The 23,692-nt window shown below is 36.9% G+C and overlaps 1 long non-coding RNA gene across 1 annotated transcript; it reads right to left on the bottom strand.

The window, feature by feature from the left end:
- Positions 1–18,911: 18,911 nt before the first annotated feature.
- LOC139744435 (uncharacterized) lies at positions 18,912–22,356 on the bottom strand. Its single transcript, XR_011711827.1, has 4 exons — positions 21,602–22,356; positions 20,998–21,142; positions 20,178–20,272; positions 18,912–19,546 (listed from the first exon to the last, which is right to left on the bottom strand). It is a non-coding gene; the product is annotated as an uncharacterized lncRNA (long non-coding RNA).
- Between the last annotated feature and the right edge of the window lie 1,336 nt (positions 22,357–23,692).

Below are 23,692 nucleotides of genomic sequence, written 5' to 3'. Positions count from 1 at the left end.
CATGTTAGATTGATTGATTGCAACTTTGAGTCAGTCGGACAAAGAATTTGAAAGCTACAGCTCTTTGAGTATTAAGATTAGTTGAAGATGGCGACAAATTAACTTAGGGTGAAGAACTAGTGGACATTATGTCTCTCTATTTTTCTACAAAAATATTCAGTTTTTTTCATAGTTTTCTCTTGATTATGCGCTTGCAAAATACATCGTTCGTGCCATATTTGAATTTCAGACGAGTTACTATAATTGTTGAGAAAAGTTGAATGATGTGAAATTTTATGAGTATCAAACCTTGAAGACATGCCAGCAAATATGTCACAAGCTCTATTCTATTGAGTGTTAAACTTTACAAAGCTGGGATTTCCTTATTTCTTTCCTGATTTGTCTCAAACTTTCAGTGACTAATATCAAGCTTTTGAATAAGAATCATGGCATAATGAAGGTATTGGTTCCGTTTTATCTGAAGCTGCAATTGTTCCAATGCCATAGTGATAGCGATTATTCTGGCAAGGGTGGTGTTGCTTGATCTCTGTCACGACATACATAACTTTGATCGCTTTTGATTATGGCTACCAGTAGTTTTAAATTCAACCAATCTTGATCATGTCTCCTTTTTGACTTGACGTTATGCAGAGATCTATTCAATACTCTGCTGGGAATCTGATTAGTGAGGAGATAGCTGAAAACCTGGTCGAAGGTGCTGAAGAAACAGTGTCAGCAGCAGATCTACATGCCATAGAAAGTGGAAACCAGCCAGATGACAATACAAATGCATAGTTTCAGAGGGAACCAACTCCCAACAATTTAAGTCTGTGTGGTGAAAGAATATTAAACATTGAACTTATCTGTGTATCTTTAGTAATTAACTTGTTCAACTCAAAATGTCAATTTGAAGATGGCAGTTTGAAGATGGCACTTAAAAAATAATAGGAAAAACTTTCTGTATATGCTTTCGGCCACACGTATACCATAATGCCTATGATATACGCACAATTGCAATAGGACAATGAATTTCCTGATTTGGCTCCACTTTCTTTGACTGTTTTACGGGCAGTTCCATAAGTTGTTGCTTACAACATACATTCAAGGGTTAAGATCCTATACTGCCTTCTCCATAGCATAAATAAGAATGATTGTTTTCATTATTACTCTTTGATAATGTAGATGAACCTCTCTTCTTTCCCTTTGAATATTATTTGAGACATATTTTAGTTAGGTCACAACCTCCTCCTCCTCCTCCTTTTTTTTGTGTGTGTGCGTATGTTTTTCCTCAATCATTATTGGTCTAAAATTGTGTATCAGTGTTCCATTGTTCCATATACCTGTTTTTATTCTTGGACCTATGACCTTACAAGCTTGCTTTTTAATCCCCATTGTATTTCTCCTATTTTTGAAAGATTACAGATATGAATACTGCTGTAAATAGAAATTTGTGGGGTTTTTTTTCTTTTATAATTTGTCGAGATAGTTGTGCTTGTTTGGGTAACTGTCTCACCTCATTAACTTGTGATTTTTGTATAACATAATTGCATATTTCTGTACGATTCTTTTCTTTCTTTAGAAATAATAAGTGAATTGAAATCTGATATTACGGATTGAAATGTTGTTCCATACAGGAATGAAATTAAAGAAGTTGTGTCTGCTTTGGGAATTCATCGTACACTCGGACCCTTGACTTTGTTCATAACTTGTAGATAATGTACCGAAAGATACATACTCTATGGTTGTTACAACACATCAATGGATGTGCATATATCATGCATAATATGTAATATAGCTTCTATTATATCCCTCACAAATTGCTTCTCGTCCTCTGATTGGTCGAGAGCACTGTAAACAACAAAACATAATTCTACCATACAAATGACTATACTCCCTAGGGAAATGGTAAAAACTATACCACGCTGGTGATTTTCGCGCCTTTCTTGCTTCGCTTCGCGACGCGAAATATTTCACGTGTAAATGAATGGGTATCGCAGCACCTTTGCTTCGCGAGGGATGTCATGTACAAATGAATGGGTATCGCGGCGCCTTAGATCACTGCACTTCTCGAGAACCACAAGGCACGCATACACTCAATGCGACACGGGTTACGTTAGAGAGACTCAGAGACTCTTATAAAGCCCTCATTCTACCTAAAAAGAAAAAAATGTATTACGTTACAACAGAGTAGGCGATATCGTTGATCTATAATTAGACAACAATAAGCAAGCTAGGGTTCTTCGACGTACCGTAGGCCTTTGGGGAGTTCATGCTTCGCCGTTTGAAAGTTGGTCTCGCAGTTCACTAACTCGAGCGACCCACCCAAAAGATGTTGACAAACGAAACTGCAGTAGATAGTAGGCCTGCTTTAACGTTAGCGCTAGTTAAGCCTAACGTTAGTTCTACCTGTCTAACAGTAGGCCCTATTTCCCGTAATTTCATTCCTAATAATTATTTTTTAGAGTGTCTGACGAGTTAGTTACCGTACGAACCGTACGAATCACACGAATTTACAGTGGCACTCGATGCTTTAATCGCTAGAATTTTTCCAGTGCCTAATCTAACCTTATACGCTGTTACTGAATGCTACCCAAATTTACACTGTATACTTGCATTTTAACAGGAAAAACTTAAAAAGAGGTAAATTACAGAATACCAGCAGTCGAATACTCTTAAATTCATTGGGAGGGATATAAAACAAATATACCAGGCCAATCTTTCGAGGCACCGGTTGAAACTATGTGCCTTCGGTGACTTCAGTAGCACCAGAGCCTCTCAGGCCTGGTATATTTGTATAATAGTCCATAATATAGTATACGAATAATTTATGAGTTGTGAGTGCATAGGGCACGAATATCGCACGAGGCGCGAGATAAGCCACTGGTCTATTCAACAAGGCGCGTAGCGCCGCGTTGAATAGACCAGTGGCGAATCTCGCGCCTCGTGCGGTATTACGTGCCCCAATGTACGAACAAAATCATAAATTATTCGTTTTATACAACACCTTGTCCACAATCACAGTACTAAATTAGTGACCGCCAACTCAGGAAGGCCCCAAAATAAATGTAACAATTAGGCCGAGAATTGTAAACCACCCTGTGTACTGCTTTCAAACACTCGTCATGATTCGACCACACAGTCACAGGAATCACAAACTCCGCAGGGTCTATACCCATTCTACGCTACGTTAGATCGAGTTAGGCCTGACTGTTAGGCCGATCTGAGATGTCGGTAGATCTAGTAGTAGGTCTAGACTTTGTCTATTTCCGAAAATGATTGTGTATAAAAACACAGAAAAATAATCAAATTACTGTTTCTCAAGTTGAAATGAAGTCTTGATTTTGGGATCACTGTGGTCCACGTAGCAGATCAGAGTCAAAAGTAAAAACACAGCAGTAGGTATAAAGGCCGCAATACATGCAACTAGCTAGGTAAAGTAGCTGCGCGTACACGTTAACGTTGCAGTACTCCGCCGCGCCTGGTCTGTGAGACTTACCGGCAGCGCAGCGCAGCCGGCCAGCACGTAGTTTGTTGGCGCTTTGCTAGTGTGAGCCACAGAACTCTGTGAGCGGCCATGCATTAGTAGCCCCCCGCGAAGCCGTGCTATAGTACCTTCGAGCCGTGCAATAGGCCCATGCCAGGGGCCTATTGTATGGCTGTCACTCTCAATTAGTTTGATAGGTATTTTCTATTGAATGTCATGTGACATGTTCTTGGCCAATCACAATTCGACATCATTCTGAGGTGTTGTATAATGTCTCCTACCGTGTATAATCTAATGGCAAAGCTACCATGGTCTACATGGTAAGATTTGGTATTTTTTTCCATTAAACATCTGTTCCCAATCTTTAAAAAAACCCAGATAAATGAGAAACAACAAGACAAATCATGAAGACAGTTTATCAATACGTTAGGGAATCTACAATTGAATGGATTTATCAATGTTCATGATAAAGTTATAGTCAGAAATTATGTTCGAAATACATCGTCTCAAGCAAGACTATTTGTGACCGTGCATCACAAAACGAACAAAAAGTCGCATCCCATGGTTTTGTGTGAGGACTCAAAAAAGGTGAAATGGGTCAACCGAGTCAATCTTGAGTTTTTCGTATTTTCTGAAAGACCTAGATTCTTCTTCTACATTACTCTTTAGTTTAGGATTATAACATAAATGGAAAAGTGTGTTTTCAGCAGTTTTTCTACAACCCTTTTTGGGGGGAGGGTAGAATGGTCAGGTGCGCCTTTTGAGGTCCCTTTCCATTTCTTGAATTCCATTGCACACGCTTTAATTTCAAGTCTGATAACTTTTGTAAGCATAACGCTACCGCTTTGAAAGTTGGCATTAATCCTATAAAGAATGTCTTCATAGAACATGCTCAATTTCAGCTTAATCTGATAATTCGTTTATTGTTGATGCTCCGGTGGTATACATCCTGTGTTTTGTCTCTATCATCGCACAGCTAGCACGGCTTGATAAAGATTAAGCACTTGAATAGACCCAGTACTTCAGAGCCTCTTTTTTTTCAGTTAACACTTTTCCGGAGTGTGTGTTTTCTTTCCAGTATTTAGGTATGTTAGGGGAGTCCATTTGAATTGAGTTATACATTATTTCAAAGCTTAAAGTTCGTTCTTTCAGAATCTGCCCTTAAATGAAAAATCCATGTCTGGTGACGTTTTCTTGGTTTTGTGATGCAGGGTCACATTTTCTCTTCAATAAACAATTGTAACAAACAGTTGTATGATAACGGTCATTGATTAAGACAGCATTATTAGTGAATGTTGATTGTTAACAATATAGGTGTTTAGCTTTGTATAATCTGACTTCCAGTAGCCGCACTGTTTAAGAGGGATAACAGTAAAAGTTTTAGATACGTTAACTTTAATAGGAAGGACAGCATTTTCATAATGCACAACTGATAAGTATAGATTGTTGATGGGTGATGCTCAAGTGTTCTTTGGATATACAAAAAAAAAAATGACTTGAGGAAATTACAAGATTAGAGTGGTGCTTGCTCTTAGTTTTAATGTAGCTGAAATTTTTACAAAAATGAGAGAAACTGTTCTTACCGGGCATGTACATCAATGCATTATTATTATTTTTTTTTATAACATTAGCACATTGAGGTAATTGGTGAAAATGTTCGTGCAAACTTTTGGTATGTAGAACTATTTTTGATGTTAGTAAATACTTTATGTATCCATTTTTATAATATTCATTAAGTAAATATCAATGCTGAAGATTTGTTTGTAGTGTGGTATCAAGAAAATTTAGATAACACTTAACAAATTTTTTAGTGACATGCACTGCAGTATGTACCTCACAAACTATAGTACCATGGAAGAATAGCTAAAAATGACCATTTGTAAAGTTGCATTATGGGTTGGTGCATTGTACAGTAAGAAACTTGAGGTCAGGTGAATTAATACTATGAGTTACAGTGAAACAGTATCTATTTTGGTAATGTTTGCTTGCAGCTTAAAGACTAGCCATTAACAATTAATTAAAGTTATCAGATTTTGTGAGAACAAGGAATTGAGAGGGACAGATAATTTCAGACATTTCAGTATTAAAGCTCAATTTATTCAGGGCATTTTTTCCCCTAAACTATTATTCGTAAAACTTTAAGCTGACGTCGATTCATCTCTGTCACGTTAATTACAGCAAATGGATTTCTTTCCTTTGTAACTGGAGAAACACTCACAATAATAAAGTGCATTCACATGATGTTACATGCAGCAGTGATTTTATAGACCATGAGCTGCAGCTAGTATAGGTGTGATTGACCCAAGTCCAGGACGCGGGTCATTCTTACATTCATATTTTAGCGCCCTCTCTCATCACTCCTTGTCCAGGCCTATTCATGTATACACAAAATGACTTGCTGGACAGTGATCGGAGGAGTTAGATTGGGGGAAAACGAAGGAATAGAAGCAAAATAAGAGCAAAAGGCTTTAAAGCAGTGGGGGAAAGGTACAAAAAATTGCAAAAGAACCAAGATCCAGCATGTTTGTATAACACAACATTATGGGGGGAAAATGTGGACAAATTCGTGTTTTCAGTGCGCATGTTGGTAATAGGCCTATGTATGGTCTAAATTTAGGAGTAACTAGAACTGTAGCAATCAAACCATTTTGGAAGAGGGGGGAACTAGTGAAATGACAGCATTTTTACCTTACCTTTGAACAAATGGCCAAACAGATTCAGAGAATTGATGTCTAGGAATACGTGTGTATTATAACTTTATGAAGATACTTTCCCACACTGCAGAGACACGACCGGGGAAAATTGTGACATTTTGCAATTTAAACTTGACCAGTAACCTTTGACCCTTGATCTTAGGTATGTGCAACCGTGATTTGATGGGGACAACTTTATCCACTTATCTATGCATGTGCCAAGTTTCAGCGGGGGAACTGTAGCGGTTCCTATAGTTTATCGTCCACATATTATTCCTTATATTACAAAGAGACAGATGGAAGACATTTCCACGCATTTAACACGTACACATATGCACATTATAGCTCCATGTCTAGACGTGCACACACACAGACACACACACATGATGAATCAATATAGTGATGAGGGACATTATACTATGGTAGACAACTACATGTACATTTTTGTAGGCCATACGGACTAAAAGCTAAAAAAAGTAACAAAACTATCTTATCTATTAATTTTACCATACTATTAATATAGCAGCCTATCCTGTATATGATTCAAAGAACGACCCAAGTCCATAATCATTATGATTCAAAGAACGACCCAAGTTCATCACAAACAAAAACGACCTCTCCACAATGAACGTAAATGTTAATTGTGATGATAATATATGTACTAATTTGTATATACAATGTTCCATTCCCATCACAGTTAAATAGAATATCATTGGACTAATAAAAAAGATATGAAGTTTTTTTTTAAAGTTTACTCGAAATGACCTTCCATGGACTTGGGTCGTTCTTATATTCAGATATTCAATTTCTAATGTGGAACCATACCGAAAACTTCGGTATTGGTTGAGGCAGGTTCAAAAAGTACATTTGCAAGCATGTTAAGGAAACAAGACGTAGTTTTATGGTGATTGATTTGCCTTTTCCAAATTTACATGTTCAGTATTTAGATGTAACATTTTATTTAGGTGAATGTCTTCGTATGGTTTGCTTGTAACTTTCATGCAGCTGATTGGTTTTGAGAATTTCAGACAACGATGACCATTCTGCTTGTACATTGCAATCATCAAGGCTTTAATCTTGATGTCACATGCTGTATCATTCAAACTTGATTGCTCTGCAACTGAGAGTGCTGCCTGCAAGTGCATGTATCTTCATACTGAATTCAATTATGCAATCCTTAAGAGGCTACCAGTATTACATGTTGTAATCGAGGACAAGCTGAAAATGAACATTAACTTTTATACAGAAAAGTATATTTGAAGAGCTCACTTGCAAAAAGTACTACATCAATTTTCCATCATAATCCACTTTTTGGTCTCGAGGTACTCATTTTTAGGGCGTCTTTACACTTGTACGAACGAAAAGCTGAATATCCAACCAGAAACTGTTTAAAAATTACATTTAAAAGTCAGTTCGGTTTCAAAAGGTACTACATCCATTTTCGTTGGGTTTCAAAAGGTACTACATCCACTCCAATGACATCAATGAGAAAATGACCAATCAGAGAGCAGCATTGACTTGACCCTCTACCATTGTCTACTCATTTAATCTGTAAACAACAGAAGCTGGCTTTTGGCTTTTTGGTTTCTGTTAGAATCACCACGCAAGTCTAACAAATATCTTGAAAATCTCATCACATTTTGATCAGGGAATTGAGGTAAATGAAGGAGAACTCATTGACAAAACAAACCATCCTAAGAAAATGATAAAGAATTAAAAGCAGTAGACAAGAGCAAAGGAGAAACGGAGAAGAGAATGGAGAAATTACGCGACTTTCATGTAGTCCCACGTACTGCATTTACTGTTAGTTACCGGTACTGTGCGTTGCTGCTAGGGTGTTGAGTTTGAGCCATAAATTGTCCCCACAATTAAGTACAAACACTTTGTAGGTATGGGCTATGCCTCATATAAATGGCTTCACAGCTAATCAAGGTGTGACAACTAGTCTGAAAGCAAAGTTACTTTGTTAAATGTATACAATGACATGAAATTCTTACATCCCTACAAAAAGTGCTTTACGTGTGGGTATGCTGTGCTATTCTATACATGCATAATGTAAAGTACCAGGGCTGGAATCTACGTAGTGGCATGAAGCTTTGAACACTACATTCAAATTCATTCTTGTAAATGAAACGTTTTACTTATACAATGTCACAAGGGTAATACCAAATTTGTGTTTAGTATAGGTGGTCATAATTATTACTCTCCAACGGTCTTGATTTTATAAGCTTTTAGGTTATCAGATTTATCTTACCTGATAAAGAACATACCAGAATGAAATTCATATAATGAATTCAATTACAGCGTTGAGAAAATACAGCACATTCAGATGCTGCTTTTCAACCTTTTCACTTCCAAGTTTCATAGAAAAAAAAATGAAAAAAAGAGACAAAGAATACAGTATTCTTGAGACACGTGTAAAGGGAGAATTCATATAAAGAAAAATAGCCAAAAAATTAATACAAAGAAGAAAAAGAAAAGAAATCATAAGATAAAGCTTGTGAGAAAAAAACAAAAGAAAGAAGGAAGAGAGATCACCTGGTAAGATATTGTGACCCCTCCCCATCTATAACCGTTTATACATAATGGATCCCCCCGCCCCCATGCTCGATGGATCCAGAACATTTGAAGCTTGTGATAATTTGACTGAATGCCTAATGACAAATCATTTATTCAAAATATTGGTCGGCAACGGAGAAGTGGGGCATTAGCTGTGCATATTGGTTTGTTATTCTTGCTGCTAAATAGGGCAGGGCATTGTCAATTACCTAGGCCCCCTTGACCTTGTATCCCATTCCCATCAACACCATTGCCGGAAAAAAATAAATCCTCGAAACATTTCATAACATCACATTGAATAAAGTATATCTCTGGTATGTGAAATTTCGGTTTCAAAAGGTACTACATCCTCTTTCGGTTTCAAAAGGTACTACATCCACAAAAATATAAAAATGATTAATTATTAAAAACAAATGTATGGACCTGGATTTTCTTAGAGAGTGGTTTTATTGTCGTATCATTCAGCAGTATAATAGGGGGAAATATAATTCCAGTCTGAGCTTGCTAAATATGATAATAAAAAAAAAAAATTCCCTCAGAACTTGAAATTATGGATGTAGTACCTCTTGAAACCGAACTCTTCATTTCTGTCAATATGATATGTCGGGATGCTTTCATCATTTCTCAAAATTGTCTGTTTAGAATGAAGAGATGTGTAGTAAGAGAGGGACAGAGAGAGAGAGAGAAGAGAGAGAGGGGACGTGACTGTCTGTTTGTGCGTGCATGTGTGTGTGTGTGTGTGTGTGTGTGCATTGCAATAAATGTGCAGAAGCTGAGAGAGAGAGAGAGAGAGAGGGAGAGAGAAAGAGCTACAGGTATGCGAAAAGAGGATGGCAGAAAGGTGTATGACAGTGATGAGGAGTAAAAAGCAAATTATCTTTTTTTGTGATTGTAATATAACTAGTAGTCTTATTATTATCAACAAAATGATATATTTTCATATACTTCAAGATTCCTTCATTAATTCCTCAACATTTAACATGCTACAGAGGTCAGATGAAACTTGCAGTGCATACCCAATGCATAAGCCCATTCCCATCTACCAAGTAACTGAAATGGTTTACAAAAGTGTCCAAACAAGTGAAAAAATTTCAAGTAAAAAAAGAAAAAGGTCCTTTTATAGTATGTGACCTTAAGTCCATGCACTTTTGTTTCAACACTGTATGCATATTTCCTTCACAACAGAAAAAGAAATTTAAAGCGCAGGCAACTGCTCAGTGTCCAATTTTGAACTCAAGATGGCGACAAACATAATCATGACAATTATATTGAATGTATGATAACTCAGAATTGTGCACTTTTAGGCTTGACGAGTTTGTGTGTTTTTTTAATCATAACATTTTTCTCTACATTTGAGAAACATTTCATTTAGTTGCCACATGGTCACAGGTCACATATGCATCTCGGCCTATTATGCGGAAAATGCTCCACCACAGACAGTTTTAGACCAGACACGTTAGGTGGAGGGGCGAAAAAGTGCCACATGCAGGAAAGCAAAGCCCTTTTATTTTTGAAATATGTATAGAATGTAGGCAAAAAAACCCTGTTTTTTAAGTTTGATTTTTTTTACAATTATCCTAGGGTGTATGTGATGTGTATGAGATCATAATGCTTTCGTTTTAGATTTGTAGAAAACATGAAGCCATTCGAGTGTTGAGAATTCCCCAGAGATTGAAGGTCTGCTTCTGCTTCTAAGATATGATTGGATTAATCTTCACACAGAAATCGATGACCCGAGAGGGGGCGGATGTCAATTAGTGAAGTTGTAGTTGTTGTTTTTTTTGACACACACCAAACTTGCGCTTTTTACGCGGATTTTTGTGTGATTTTTTTGTTTTGTTTTTGGTATTAAAGATGAAGGGGTTTCTTTTTTAATTAGTACCAGGGTCGAAGACAATTAACCTTCATAATCTTAATTTCCCAAGTTGACGAGAGAATGAAGCAGACTATGCAGTCTAAACTTTCGTACTGATACTATACTTTAAAGTTGTTTACTGAGAGACACTACCAAACTACCGTTTTTACAATGGGCTTTGGAATTGATGAACAACCCTGTTCAGTACCACCTTCATTGTCGTTATGAGTGATGTTCACGTTGAATTTTGTAGACTGTTTTATCAAGTTTTTTTAAACATATTAATTAAGTCATTTCTGTCAAAAAACTGTGTATCTTTTTTTTTTTTGTTCCTTGATTTCTTATACGAATGGTAGAGGTGCAATGGCAAAGCTATTTACGTCATACACTTATACCGGGCACACTCACTGTCGAAAAATAGTATTGGTATTAAGGGTATAACGTATCATTGAAATAGCGTGTCTTTCCTACCTCCCTGCGCGGAGAGCCAGCTTTAAGATGTTAGAGGGAAGGCACTTAGTACCGAAAGAGTGCGCATTGCATTCCACAACTGGTCATCGAAAAAGCGAGTATTCACAATTCATATGATGATGATCACAGTAACGATAATAACAATAATGATAATTGTATTGATATGACATATTTTGCATTTGTCACGTAAAAAATTGTCTCATTTTATTACTGTTTAATTGATGTTGTTGTAATGGTTAGAGAAAAAATGCAACTTTAACGACAAAAACCTGCACCAGCGTGACCGAAATAAGGAGATTTTGCGATGCACAATGAAAGTAAAAGACAGTGATTTGTTATCAAATGCTTATGGATGAGTTGACCCTATGTGACGTCAAAATACGAGGAAAAGCACACGTTTATAGCTTGGTCAAAACAGGACCATTTCAGAGAATTCTTGTTTCTGTGGACAGGAAGTGATGACGTCAAGCGGAGGCTTGACCTGTGCAAAATTAAATATGTAAGAAAGTTTTGACAGGTAGAAAATGCCAGCCAATAAGTAAAGGGGACAGGACTTCTGTGAAAACTTCCCAGGAAGTCGCTTCATTTAACTTATTTTACACGGAGACCTATGGTCCAACAAATGCATAAATAGGCAATGTTTAGGCGCAGAATTTAGATGCCACATATTATTGCGGAACAATTAGGACCAGGCTACGTCTGTTGCGACACAAATTGTCGTCCGTCGACAATTTGTGATGAGGGCTGATGGCACATTTTTTTTTTTTTTGGGGGGGGGGGGGTCAATATCATTCTTGACATAGTCATTGAAATACCAACACATAACTTACATAGCTACATCCAGCAAACAAGCCATGTAAAAAGTCGTGGTGAGGTTTCAAGGAAGGTTTCGTGCAACTTTAGTTTTTATTCAATTTTCATTTGCTTTTGTAATGCGTAGTATTGTTAACTTCACGTATGTTTCTTTGTTACTACATTGTATTGATATTGTGTAATTTTTGTTTATGAAAATGTTTTGCATTGTTGGAAATGAAATAAACGAACCGAACTGGTCTGAACTGCATCACAAATCTCTACTTTCCGAAATATGGACACCTACAAGCATTTTGCTCGTCAGTCAAATGTTTTTGTCATACACCAAACACACTGTATCAGAAGCACTTCCGTCCGCACCCAATGACTTAAATAAAAGTGAAAATAATTATGATAATACAGTTAATGCATACCAGTGACTCTTTGTAAAATGTTATGAGTGATGAAATGATCATTGCAACTCATTTTACAAAACGCTTAAGGTCGCAAGTATAACATTCTAAAAGGATGAAAATGGAGGGAGCTCCCCTGATCGTACAATTCGTAAACAGTGGCGAAACTGGGAGTTTTTGACCGGGGGGGGGGGGGGGGGGGGTTAGTGGGATGGAGGCAAAATTGTGTCGATCGTGATTCCATTTCCTTACCACCTAGAGAATGGTTTAGTCGTCTATGTATGAAAAATTTGTACTGCTGATGCGCGGTAAATCCATTTTTAAGTGTGATAAGATGATATCACATTAAGGCGAGGGTGGGGAAGCATGGCCCCATTTGCACCCCTGCTGATGAGATTGATCTGTATATGGTGATAATAGCCTAATAACTAAATATAAATAGGAAGCAAGTATGTAACAGAAATGAAAATAAGAACGGATAATATTTGAATAATCGCGATGTATGCCTTTAACCATAGGTTACACTGAGCTACCACTCCGCCATCCCCCATCCGCATCCCCTCAAAAATAAAGGGGGCAAATACCTCTCTACTGTTAGAAAACTGAAAGGCTCTTTTTGAGATTCAACGTAATAAAGCAATGTGAATATAACTTCATAGTGGTTTTAATACGAAGACCTATGACATGTTCAATCGATATCAAAGGTTAATTTTCGCACCAAGTGTGCTATAAATCGAGAGAACGGGCCCGCAGACACTTAGTACCCCCTGCCATGAACTACTAATAATTATATTGCCAATTCGGTATGAAAATAGAAAAAAAACCTTCAAGGCGTGCCTAGTGGTGAACCTTTGCTACCCTTTGGTAGGAGTGGAACGGCTAGTAAACAATATTAAAGGATCTATTTTGCTTTGAACCTAGACGTTAACGAATTCATAATTTATAAAGAAATTCTCAATTAGATGAAGAGATAGTTAGCACGGTGGAAGCAAAAGTATTTAACGCTGATAATAAAAGTTTACTCAGAGAAAGTTTTATTTTGTTCGTTTGTTTGTTTGTTTGTTTGTTTGAAAAGAAAGTTGATTTTTTTTCTTCACTTATGACAATACCTGATTTGGCTGTAGTACTTGGTTCATCTGGAGAGAAAGAGAAAATATGAAATTAACTACATATTTAGATAGTAATTGCAGTCAGTCTAGCAAGACATTAATTTTCGAGTGTTTGATAAAGCGCAGAGAATAATGTAGACAGGCGTTTGTTTTACAAAAGAGACATTTAACATAAAGTAGAAGCTTCTTTTGTATATGTATATATATATATATATATATATATTGATAATTGTGTTAAAACAAATTCAGGATTATTGACGATGACTCTACCAGAATTACATAATGATATACAGGATGGCCCAGGAAGAACGGAACACCTATGATCTTTAATTTCAGCAATATTGTTGCAAATATGTAATCAATTTGCATAATGTTGGAAAGGCCATTGTTTTTTCAACAGGATGACACCAAATTCTTTAATTTCGGTTAATGTGTTATGATTTTAGGATAATTTTTGTCAACCCTTGGAATTTTCAAAATATGATCATTTTGCACTCTCAGAGATACCGAAACCAGCGAGAATTTGCTTGCCATAGAACCAGTAGCATTCACAATGACATTCACATTATTCGCAATAATAATGGACAATGACAATCACACCATCCGCCCTACATTCCACACAATGTGAACGCTACTGGTTCTATTGCAAGCCGAATTCACGCTGGTTTCGGTATCTCTGAGAGTACAACATGATCATATTTTGAAAATTGCAAGAGTTGACAAAAATGATCCTAAAATCATAACACATTAACCAAAATTAAAGACCTTGGTGTCATTCTGTTGGAAAAAGAATGACCTTTCCAACAGTTTGCAAAATGATGTCATATTTGCAGCAATATTTTTCGCACTTTAAGCAAAGTTATACATGTACCTTATTTCGATCACTTCTGTTTTTTTTCTACTACAATGTATAATTACTATAAGGTCCTCCTCAATTGTTTTACATTCTTTTCGATACATGTTCTGTTTACCTTATTCTCTGTTGTCAAAAGAAGTGTAACTTATATGTTTTGTCGTAAAATGAAATAAACTTTGAATTGAATTGAATTGAATTGAATTGAATTGAATATTGCTGAAATTAGAGATCATATGTGTTCCATTCTTTCTGGGCCACCCTTTATAAATAATGAATATTTCTAATGTATTATAACAGTGCTCTTAACTTATACTACCTATGATACATTAATCGAACATAACAATCATGTTCGATTTGATTACAAAGTTGCACGTACCGAAAGTCTTTGGTTGAAGATAAATCCTAATTGTCTTGATAAGCTTATGGTTATTCGGTAAAATTGGGAAGAAAACTATTACTAATGTTAATCTATTTCATGATAGCTTGCCTTTTGTTTTGAAAAAGATTGATTTTATAGCAAATATCTTACTCCTTAAAGATATCAATTCGCAAGATTTGCGCATGATTTGCCATTTCAATTCGAAAAATCAAAAATGTCCTACATGTACTAGGGGGATGTAAACTTTAAAACAACAAGTATACGAGATATTTCAAATTCAGAGTTTAAAAAAGAAAAATCGAAAGCTCCCGTTTACGGGAAGAGTTGACGACAGCCCTCTTCCACATCTTTCCCCTGCTCGGTCCCCTCCATGCACAGACTATGGCTACATTTTAATTTTCCATATTATTCAACAAAATGTGTGCACCAGATTGTTGAATTGAGAGGCATTGCACAGCTATGGGTATGGGTTTCTTCCGAGATAATCAGAAAAACGTAAAATTTTAGTATTTTCACTTGAGCTCTGATCTTTGACCAAATGGCCAAAAACGTACCAGAGAGAAACTTTATCCATCAATGCATTTATACATTAGGTTTGAGGAAAAAAAAAAACCTTGTGCTATTGAATAGATATGTTTGAAATAGTGATATTCAAAAAAATGAATTAACCTTGACCACTGCCCTTTGACATTGAGCATGTGCAATTTGACATTCACAAGATTGGCCACTTGTACATTAATAGGCTATTTTTTATTGAAATAACTTTAACGGTTCTTATGTTACGTTGTCAACAAAATTGACTATGGACGGAGGGAATGACGGATGGACGAACAATCCGAAAACATGCGTGTGGTTACACTTCGTAGCTGAGGCATAATCACTCTGTTTAAACATGGCCATTGCTAATGTCGACTGTTGAAAAAATATGGGCGTAGAGAAAGTTGATTAGTATGTATTGCTTCCTTCAACAAACTGCTGTACTTACAAGGCGCCCGTACGGAGAAAATATCGTGTATGTTCCTCCGAAAATCTGTGAGAGAGTGAAAGAGGAAAAAGCATAGTTTCCATTGCTTTTTGGGGCACAATATTGGAATCAAAGATATTATATCACTTTATTTTGTACGGACGGTAGTATTAAGAGAAAGAGAACATATTTCTTGAAGTATTTTACAAAATCTGGGGTTAAAAGATAGTATTAACAAAACGCATCTGATATTGGGCGTACCTAGCGATGAACATGCATGTTTTACCCTCACACACAACCTAAATTGGTAGGCAGGACTAATAAGAAGCTAGTCCAGATGGTGTCACCCTGGACTAGTGTTATTCTAGTAATGCTAGCTTGACTTGCTTATTGGACTACCGTGAAGTTAGTAATGACTACTGGACTTGGTAAGCCAAGGCAAGTAATGACTTCTGGACTTGCATAATGCTAGTCATGATGTTAGTTAACACTGCTGGACTAGGGAAATCAAGCTAGTAATGAGCATAAAACTACTCATCATGTTAGTAGTGATTGCTGGACTAGTTAGGCAAAAGATAGTCAAAGAGTGCTGGACTAGCAAAAAGCTAGTCATGTCTGCTGAACTAAGTTACTAGCTTTGGATTTCCATGCTAGTCATGACTGCTGGACTAGCATGAGACTTGTAATGGATGCTGGACTATGCTGAGTAAGGCTAGTCATTGCTGCTTGACTAGAAAACGACTAGCTTTAAACTAGTGTAGATGGTGTCAAGTTACACTAACATAGAGCTAGTACAAACAGCTAGACTAGCTTATTGCTGGTCTGGCCCTTTTGACTAGCTTTCACCAAACCTAGTGCAGCATGCGTGACAAGCGAAAGCTAGTCAAGGTCTCGGAGATGAATCTGAAATGAAATTACATGTATGCAGATAATGTAACTGTGACGAAAATACATTAAAACAAAAGCAATAATATCAGGTTAAAAATCTCAAATTTTATTCATCCAACGAATGCAGCAAATTAATGTAGGCATCATGAATATCACAAATGAATCTTACATAATTGAAAAGAAATTGAATTGCAGCATTGAATAAACAAATGAATATACAGGGTTACATAAAAACACTCAATGCACAATGGGAAGCATGAAATAAATCAAGAGTCAAGCTCTACAACTGCATATCTCCTTATATACAACATTTATATAAAATTGAACCCGTAAATGGCCATGTGTTGTGAACTTGCAACCCAAAAGGGTGGACCAAAAAAAAAAATTATGTTATGATTCATTGTTATATGAGCTCATTAAGCACATGAAATTGTGACACGGCAAGTGATAGAATAAAAAAAACCATGAAGGTGCGGGGGAGGTGAGGGGGAGAGGGGAGAGAAACGGTACACATAAAGTCTATGGGAGCGATTTTTTTTAATTATGTGAATAACTTTGCTATACTAGGAACTAGGCAGTTGATTTTGGTTTTATGTTACAGCTAGGACAGGTATAATAATCCAACTCCAAATGCATTATAAATTTCTCAATGATAATTATCTCAAATCAAGTCACAAAAGCTTTAATCATATGACCAAGTCAACTTAACACTATGAGAGCAAATTTATAATAATTCATAATTTTGGTATAATATGGGCTACAAACTTGATTTGAGTCTTTCTCATCCTTCTCATTATTTCAGCTTCATAACGCATGTTTTATTGTACAGTGTATTAAGAACTATAAATTATATGTGGCTATACAACTCGAAATCTGTGTCAAGGAGTAGCCGCAAGGCAAAGTCTGAAACTAAAGCAGAAATTCATTCCCAAGGATTGTGTACTAAATGTACAGTACATGTATTTTGGAATTTAATTAGAGAAATCTGACTCTGGTTGCTTTCTTACAAATGATTATAACATAGGCATATAGTAATAACTCATTGAGATAATGTGTGTGGTTCCTATACAATTTCGTTATCACAGAGTATATTTCATAAACTTTCACACACAAACACATTACTGTCCATAAGAATAAGATGTAATGAGGCTTGGAGTGATGTAACATCCAATACAAATGTAGGTACATGTGATGTATTAATCTGATCTAAAAATACAACAAACGGAACAAATTCTCTAAAAATTTCAGATTTTGACTTTCTTTTTATATCATGCCATTTTGTACAGAAAGGATGCATTTCTGAAGGTGGTATCAAGGTATGAAATCAGACTAGTACAAGACCAATGTTAGTACACAAAACAGTCTGTCCAAAGGGGTTTTCCGAGGTATTGTCATGAACAACATTTCATGAATATTCTTTATCTTTAAGGTATCTACTTAAAACGTATCTTGACTGTAATGCGTTCGGGTCTGGGTCTTTTCCTCTCTTGGGGGCCCTATCCTCTGCCCTCTGCCCCCCCCCCCCCCCCCGAGCTCTAAGGAGGTTATCATAGGTATTGAGGCATTGTCATGAACGTATATTCTTCACCTATAAAGATATCCACATACACCATATCTTGCCTATAATGCTTTTGGATCTGGAGCACAAAAGTTTCTCCCATCTTCACTTGCCCCCCCCCCCCACCCCCCTCGACCACATGCTCAACATGAACAACCTTGGGACCCTACCCACTAAGGATGATCCCAACCAAGTTTGACTGAAATCTGGACTCCGGTTTGAAGAAGATGGACATGTGTTTTTTCCCCTTGGCCCCCACCACCGAAACTTGGGTCTTTCCATGAACAAACTATATTCTTTATAGGTAAATGTATAGATCTACAAATAACATATTAACTGCATTGTTTTGGGGTCTGGAGAAGAAGATTTTTAAAGATTACCCCCTTTTTCCCCTTGGGGCCGTCCCCCTGGGCCACATGCTCCACATGAACAACTTTTGGTCCCTACCCCCTAAGAATGATCCCCACCAAGTTTGGTTGATATCCGCCCACCAGTTCTTGAGAAGAAGATGAAAATGTAAAAGTCTATGCACGACGCATGACGAACAAAAAGCGATCGATCGCAATAGCTCACTCAAGCCTTTGGCTCAGTTGAGTTTAAAATAGACACAGTGAACATTACCCACTTCACTAGCAGTTGTTAAGACCACATTTTGAAAACAGTACAGGGATCGACCAGTCTCTGTCCTAAAAATAGATCAATTTTTTTTTTTTCACCAGAAAGCCAGTTTCTGACTAAAGCCAGTTTATTGTGTTACTGATATTTGATCATCTAATATTCAAATTAAATATCAACTAGCACTAATTGACAAAAAACTTCTTCAAATGGGAGCAATTTGAAACAGTTAACCAAAATAAACTAACAATTATACTTCAAATGACCTTGTCTTTTGACTTTTGAGGCTTTGACCCTGTCATGTGACTTCAAAGTGTGTCATAAGGGGAAAGTTACCATAGTGCACCTATTATCCAAGTTTGGTTATGATTGAAGTTCAAAAAAGTTACTGAAACTGTAACAGATGGACACATGGAAGGAAGCATGGATGAACATACAGAATTTGGATCGTTATGTGTCATCACAATATTTGGTGAATACTGCCAGTTGTTTGGGAAAATAAAATCTTCCCTATAATAAGGTTGTTTTCAGGGCAGCTTGAAGTTTCAAAACAAACTCTTTTCATCGACGAACCCTGTTCTACTTTTAGTGTTGAAGTGCTGCAGTACGTCCTGGTAACAGCTTCATGTTCAACTACAGATGAGCCTGATGAGGCTGACTCTTCAACAAGAATGTAAGTTCCAACTTCAGAGGAGCATTTAATGTATCTCAAAAGAGGAAAAAGCAAGGATATGTACGTAGGCCTATACACCGATGGTAGCTGTCTCTTCTCATTGGGCTTCTAATCTAACGTTGGAATTGTGTTCAGTCAGGGGCTTGGTGGGAGCTGCAACTACTCTCTCTCTGCCTGAGTTGATGAGTGGTGTCATAGCTCCTCAAGGTCTCCAAACGATACTCAATGAATCCCGAGATCCTTGTCATACAGGTACTCCTGAAATATAAGAATGCATTGTAGGTCAAAGCTTTTTCTCGAGTCTCAACAAATTTCACTTTGGCACAGAGTTGACTATAACTGATGAAGATCTGATAGCAGTAGAAATACATGTAGTGGCATTCTTATGGAAGAAAACGAGAATAGGTTTATAATAAATGAACGGCGCAACTGGCATGTTGGAGCTTACGTTACATTACGTTACGTTGGAGTTTACGTACATCCAACCTAAGTCATGGAATCAGACCAATCTGCACACAAAATTTATTAGACATCTATGAACATGTACATCAAAGATTATCAAAAGCCCCCACATTGCCTGTATATTTGCCCAATGATTTAATTAAGACATAGATGCAATTAATTTCCCTGTAAAGGCCCCCTTTTTTTTTTGGGGGGGGGGGGGGGCTCATGACCATATCCTGAACAACTTTGGGTCCTTGCCCCCTAACTAAACAAGGATGATCAACTCCTAGTATGGTTGAATTCTGTCCACTATCTCTGGAGAAAAGTTGAAAATGTTCAAGTTTTTGCAAGCTAGATGAATAAGATACCATGTATGTCACTTAAGCTTTCTGCTAAAGAGGGCTAAAAAGTTGTAGATCACATAAACTTATGAGTATAAACTTACATATCCTTGTGCACCTTGTGTGGTGTCTCACAAAGTGGGGTACTGCATCGCAACTGCCTTGGCTTCAACGCGTCTTTTGCTCACTACTTGGGTATCTGAATTTAAAAAGGAAGCAAGAAGAATGTTAATCATATTCTACGAAGCAAATATATAACATCAAAAAATTGACCCTCATTTCGATCTTTTAAGGGGCTGAACTATTTTCATGTTTTTTTTTCTTGGCATTAATTTCTATTGCTATTCAGTACCGCTGTTTCAAGTACATTTATTCATGTGCTTCTTACACCAAATATCAGTTAATACAAATGAAAATTTCATGCAGATGGGTTAAGTGTGGATGTGCACAGTTAGTAGAAAAATACAAGATGTGATTATCCATCGAACTTTATGGCAAATCAATTTCCATTTTTTTTATTCATCATTATTATAATTATATCATAAGTATTAGGACTATTATCATTTACATGTGGCCCAATGGGGCTACCAAGAAAATAAGTCAGCGCGGAGTCTTGTAGGTACACTCTGTTTACATGTTTCATACAAGTATATCAGTCTTTATTTTTAAATCTATAACCATCACTTCATTTACCACGTTATACTTACCGGTCCCTTCATTTTTTTTTTTTTTTTTTTTTTTTTTTTTTTGGGGGGGGGGGGGCACATTTTAGTCTGTTATTCTCTATATTTGAGAAGACAAAAACAAAAGTGAACAGGCAAATTAGATGGTGCTACAATTTGTATATTGCATGGAAATGTATAGTACAAGACATGACAATGGGAAACTGGTTTTCCAGACCAGTATTCAAACAATTGAACTTACGCTGTACAGTTTTCTGCTTCCATTATCAACAAGAAATATGCTACGATGATCTGGATAAGCAGGTGTCTCCTTGGAGCAGTCAGAACTCCTTCCATCAGCTATTGAAGTATCTCCTCCCCCTTGGAGTGATGTGTGTGTTGAATTCCTGGGCAAATAAGTAAAATTTAAAGGTTTTACAAATCATACAAATTATGGCATGAGGATAATAGGTCCCTCCAGTTTACATTATAAACTTGAAGTGCAAAATCATTTAATATACATATTTGCCATAAGCAACGTTCAGCTCTACTTACACAACTCAAGACTGACCATAACATGGTTTTCACTTCTGTCGATACAGCAAGTACACATTTTTCTTAAATACGAGTACTAACCTCTCAAGGCTTTCATTTTCAGAGAGAAGGACAGCTCCAAAACTGCTCCATGAAGAATAATTAATACTTGAAAATCATTTCTTCAAACAAAACAAAACCAACAAAGCTTTCAGTCTCTTAATGTAGCCTCTTATGTAATTACTGAGACTCTAGAATGTAAAATAAATGTGAATCAATTTCAAACTAGTCTCCCTTCATTAATCATCGTGGAAAACAACAGAATAGCTTACAGCAGGGTTAGTGCAATGGAAGTCCATATCTCAGAGGCTCCTTCGCTGATGTTGGCCCGGTGTTTCCAGCATTCGTCAACCCTGCATTCAATGGCTAGTCGTTGGCCACATCTGTTACATGTACTTCTTCAATCTGGTGATCTGCACCCTCGTGGTGTGACAGAGACTGTACAGCTATCAATCTGTCTTCGTTCTCCAAATGATGACCCCTATACCGAGTTCCTTTAAATCACCATCACTCCCGAAGAACTGTCATGTTACGTCTTTTTATCTGGAGGAAAGCATGAAAACACAATGTTCAGAAATGGATTTAGAACTCATCTCCACAAGACAATATGCAGTTCCGTTTTGTCCACACAAATACTAAGTGTGCATCAATAGAAAAGCTAGTAATTACTTTTTAGCTACATCGATCAGCATATTTAGAAAGACCCAAAGATGATCTCTGCCCAATTTCAATGCCTAAGGTCACCTGTAACTTTCATAAAAAACAATGTTCAAATATAGTACCCGTTGTCGTCTGCTAAAAGGGGGATCGATCTCCATGATGTGTGAGCATGTTGATCTTCAGCTAGAAGTGTGATGTCACAGTGGACTAACACTTAATAGTGCATGCATCGTATTTCTTACTTAGATGATTGCCACACATGACGTGGGAGTGCAATAGCACTATGGTATTCTCCCAGCTGTGTGGATGCTCGAATGTGGTGGCAAATAAAAGTCCTTTTTACTACATAGGTCATCACAATTATATAAATCACCAAATTTCACCATTTTTTTTTTTACCGTATCAATCGAGATCACCTTCTGGCAACACAGTGTCAGTGATTCGGCTGTCGACTCAATAGCAATGTAGAGTTTCTAGACGCTTCTAGTCTATTGCATTAACCCTATTTCAACTGGGCTATTGGAGACCAAGTTTTTACGGGGGGGGGGGGGGGTCAATTTGACCCCCCCCCCTTCAGATCTCGGCCGCCGATCGCGTGATCGCCGCAAAATGTTGCCTGAAAATAGAGCCGGATGTCAACTACAAGATTACATGGTCATACAATAGAAAAAATGTTGATTTTATATTTTTGAATAAATTAATTATGCAAATTATATATTTTTACATATAACTCCAACAAAAAGACTGAAGGATTGCTAAATTTTTGAGTTCCTCAAGACACATCAAACAATTTTCTTTTAAAAAAATAGCGCAGTCAAAATCAGTTTCTTTTGTTTTTTATTGTTTTGTTAATTTTTCATGTATTTTACTGTTTTTTCGATCTTTTGTTTTCCATTGTTTGTTTGGTTTTTTTTTCCAAAATTTGTTGCAGGCACTTTTTCAAGCTTATCTACATTAGAATTGATTAATTTCAATGGTTAAAAGTTGAAATAATCTAATTTATATCAATTAAACAAAACAAACAAACAAACAAACAAACCACAATTTGCATAGGATTTGCACAGAAATCATGAATTTGAGCTGTTTTCAGGTTGACATGCATATATTAATATGCAAAACATTGCGTAACTTCAAAATGGTGTACCCGGACGTCGCAAATTTGGTCTCAAAATATGCGGGAGACTTCAATGAAAAAAGTCATGAAATGACGCGGCAAAATCTTTGCGCGTTGCGGAATCGTGGCGTGAAATGTCGAGAAGGGGTCAATTTGACCCCCCCCCCCCCCCCAGTTAAAATAGGGTTAATTATAGCACAGCTTTATATACGTCGATCTCTAACCGTGGTCTAAACTCGACTAGACGTCTCCCTCTACATACTTTCTTTACAGTGATCATCTCTGTGTGCATGATGCTATGCTTGTAGTCCATGTAGAGTTCATACCACTGCACTGTAGGCCAAACGTTAGGTCTATAATACCGCAATGAGAACCGGACCTAGGCCCTAGGATATAGCTTATCCTAGAAAACCGTTCAATGTAGGCCCTACATGTTTAACAGTGGTCTAGGTTCTGCTTCTACTACGTTCTAGGGCTAAATCGTGATATCGGTCCCCTCTCATTCTGCGTGTGTGTCTCCACTATTAAATGCGCAAAGTCTATGGAGGTTGAAAGAAGTCCCCAGCTACAATTAGCGGTGAAGGGTGAG

This window comes from Diadema antillarum, unplaced genomic scaffold (assembly GCF_040938485.1).
Source record: "Diadema antillarum isolate AM-2024a unplaced genomic scaffold, OU_Dant_1.0 seq00001175_RagTag, whole genome shotgun sequence".
Classification (NCBI taxonomy): Eukaryota; Metazoa; Echinodermata; class Echinoidea; order Diadematoida; family Diadematidae; genus Diadema; species Diadema antillarum.
Note: the sequence above shows the minus strand (reverse complement) of the source record. Positions and strands in the feature narration are given on the sequence as shown.